At 39.4% G+C, this 3,878-nt stretch overlaps 1 pseudogene; it reads left to right on the forward strand.

The window, feature by feature from the left end:
* The first annotated feature begins 2,002 nt into the window (after positions 1-2,002).
* LOC118546633 (U4 spliceosomal RNA) lies at positions 2,003-2,067 on the forward strand (annotated as a pseudogene).
* The last annotated feature ends 1,811 nt before the right edge of the window (positions 2,068-3,878 follow it).

Here is a 3,878-nt window from a genome sequence, read left to right on the forward strand (position 1 = left end):
GGCTGCAAAGTGTTAAGTCAGAGATCAGTGGTTTTCAAAGTGCCTCCTAAGGAGCCTTGTGGATTGGGGGAAGTCCTTTTGGGCAGTGGGGGTCAGAGGTGAGAATAAAGAGGAGAAAAGGAAACAGCCCAACCCAACCAGGCCAACTCTTACTCTCTTTTACATATTCGCACACCAATAAAATTTTGTTCGTATAGTGAGTTCTGAGGCTGGAAAAAAGTCTGGAGTGATTGCCTTAAAACACAGGTCCGTGAACTGCAGCCCGCAGGTCAAATCTGGGCTGTGGAGTTTGTTTTTGTACAGCCTATGAGCGAGGAATGGCTTTTACATTCTTAAGGAGATGTTGAAAAAAAAAAAAGGAGGAAGAAGAATATGTGAGAGACCATATGTGCCCTGCAAACCCTAAAATATTTATTGTCTGTCTCTTTACAGGAAAAGTTTTTTGGCCCCTTTTGTGGTGGTGGCACTATTTGAAGAGGCTAAAAATGGAAAACTAGCTAAACAGGCAGCAGGGAAATGATTAAGTAAAGCATGTGTATTATTTAAGACTTGGTTCAGCTGCAAATAAAGGAAACCCCCAAATATCAGTGACTGAAGGAAGATACAAGTTTATTTCACATGTGAGAATGTGAAGGGTTATCAGTACTGGAATGTTCTGAAACTCCCTGGGTCAGAAACTCAGGCCACATCCGTCTTGTGTGGCTCCACCCTGGGTTAGTTTAATTCCCAGGGTCACCTCTTGGTCTACAAGATGATTGTTGGAACTCTAGCCTTTATCCTTGCATTCCACACAGCAGGAAGGAAGAAGCAAAGAAAATAGAGCATTCCACGTCTACTTTTATCTCATTGGTTAGAACTTAATTATATGTGCATCTAGCTGCAATGGAGACTGGGAAATGTAGTTTTGATTCTGGGCAGTCCTGTACCCAGCTGAAAATTTGGTATTCTATTATTATAGAAGAAGCAGAGACTAGATATTAGAGCTCTCTATCATAGCAGAGAACATCAACTCATTTATTTATTTGTTCAGCCTCCTATCATGTGGCAGGTAACTTGCTAATCATTGAAAATATAAATTGGATAGAATTCATAGTCTGGAATCTTATTATATTTTTGATGGCTTCTAATGGCTCTTCCAGTCTTATGGTCTTTGAATTATTGCAATTTAATGTTAGCTTATTTCTTTTTCTTTCTTACTTTTTTTTTTGTCTTGCATAGAGCCATGTTTTTGACCACTGTTGATCATGCATGTAGAATGCATCATTTGCTTTTTTGTTCGTTTTTTACACGTAAGAATTCTTTTTTTTAAATATTTATTTATTTGTCAGAGAGAGAGCACAAGCAGGGGGAGCTGCAGGTCGAGGGAGAAGCGGGCTCCCTGCTAAGCAGGGAGCCGGATGTGGGGCTCGATTCCAGGACGCTGGGATCATGACCCAAGCGGAAGGCAGACGCTTAACCAACTGAGCCACCCAGGCATCCCTACACATAAGAGTTCGAATGAATAGTGTCTGAGCAAAGTGCATGGAGTTCTTTGTCCTCCTGCTGTTAGCATCAGTATCGTTGTTTGTTTGTTTGTTGTGGTTTTATTATAGCATGGGGATGGGACCAGTGGGCAGAAAGAGCTGCCTCAACATTAGTATCCTTGAATTATTCTGTAGGAATCTGTAATTCTGGAAGTAGCATTGACATATCCACAGCAGTCCTGTATTGAGAAGCAAAACGAAAAGTCCGGAGTAGGATTAAATGGGGTCCTTTATTTTTAACCACCTACAGATTGGCATTAGACCAGTATTCATTCATTAAATGAATAAAACCCCAGCACGCTCAGTGACTACTGGATGCATTTACAAATGGGTTAATCTCTGGATCAGCTGAGCAATTTTCTGGGAATCTTTTGCCAAAAGTCCTCAGGCTTAAAGGTATGGTGAGCCAGTGGGGGCTTTTATCCTTTTCTAGGTTGATTCCAAGCTCTGATAGCAGTGAAGAGTGTTCGAGGGGAGGCAGCTTTGCACAGTGGAAGTATCGTGGCCAATGAGGTTTATCCGAGGTGTGATTATTGCTAATCAAGGGGAGGTGCTTAATGTGAACAAGAATTTTTGTCTAATATATGGCTTATTCATAGGTTTAATCAGACTGGGATGTTTTTTCTCATTAAAAATCCCTTAAGCCAGTGAAATATTTTGGATATTATTTCTTGTTTCTGAGGCTTATTTTGATTAAATGCATATGGTACTTTCAGGCACTTTGTGTTCCCAAATCACTTTACAGCTGCCGCTGTTGTTTTATCAGTAATGTGGGCTTTTAGGGATTTTCCCACTGCTTTTGTTTTACATTGCCTTCTGAAGTGTTTCTACGGTCCATCACATCAGCTCCCACATTAGAGATGTGGGAACTGGGAAGAAAAAAATGCGATCAACTCCTGGAAACCAATGCTGAGTGGACGTCACTTTTATAGCCGACACGTTTAATCCCAGAAACATCATGAGTTCTTCAAAGAGGCTAATGCTTTTTGGAAAGCAGGTGTATCCGTGCATTTAAAAAAAATTTTAAATGTGATTAATCTAGACCTGTAATTTTAAATATTAGTGGTGATGTGAAGAACATCAATTATTTATTTATAAATTTGGAGTATAGTTGACATACAATATTGTATTAGTTTCAGGTGTACCACATAATGATTAGACATTTATATATATTAAAAAGTGATCACCAGGACGACTCTGGTTACTATTTGTCACCATACAAAGTTATTACAGTATTATTGACTATATTCCCTATGCTGTGCTTTATATTCCTGTGACCTATTTATTTTATAACTAGAAGTTTGTACCTCTTAATCGCCTTCACCTATTTCGTCCATCTCCCCACGCACCTTCCCCCCCCGGCAGCCACCAGCTTGTTTTCTGTATTTATGAGTCTGTTTTGTTTTGTTTGTTTGTTTGGATTCCACGTGTAAGTGAAATCATGTAGTATTTGTCTTTCTCTGTCTGAATTATTTCACTCAGCGTCTTGGTCCATCAATGTTGTAGCAAATGGCAAGATTTCTTTTTTCTTATGGCTGAATACTATTCCATTATGTATCTATATCTAAATCTACATCTCTCACATCCTTTTTTTTTTTTTTAACATCTCTGACATCTTCTTTATCCATTCATCTATCGATGGAGACTTAGATGGCTTTCTATCTTGGCTATTGTACTATTCTTTTTTTTTTTTTTTAAGATTTACATATTTATTTTGAGAGGGAGAGAGAGAACAGTGGGGAAGGGCAGAGGGAGAGGGAGAGAGAGAGTCCCAAGCAGACTCCTCACTGAGCATGGAGCTGGATGTGGGGCTCGATCCCACGGCCCTGAGATCATGACCTGAGTGGAAACCAAGAGTTGGATGCAACCAGCTTTGCCACCCAGGCGCCCCCCCCGCCCTTTTTTTTAAGTAATCTCTGTGCCCAACTCTATGCTCAAATTCACAACCCTGAGATCAAGAGTCACATGCTCCACCAATTGAGTCAGCCAGTGCCCCTTGTCTAATATAAATAATGCTGCAATGCACAAAGAGGTGCATATATCCTTTCGAATTAGTGTTTTTCTTTTCTTTGGGGAAATACCCAGAAATGGAATTAGTGGATTATATGTATGTCTATTCTTAATTCTTTGAAGAACCTCCATACTGTTTTTCATGGTGGCTGCACCAATTTACTTTTCCACCAACAGTGCATGAGGGTTCCCTTTTCTCAGCATCTTCACCAATACTTGTTTTTCTTGTCTTTTTTTTTTTGCTTTTAAAAAAAATTTTTTTTATTATGTTCAGTTAGCCAACATTAGTTTTTAATGTAGTGTTCAATGATTCATTAGTTATGTATAACACCCAGTGCTCATCAC

The sequence above is a fragment of the Halichoerus grypus genome, chromosome 5 (genome assembly GCF_964656455.1).
Source record: "Halichoerus grypus chromosome 5, mHalGry1.hap1.1, whole genome shotgun sequence".
Lineage (NCBI taxonomy): Eukaryota > Metazoa > Chordata > Mammalia > Carnivora > Phocidae > Halichoerus > Halichoerus grypus.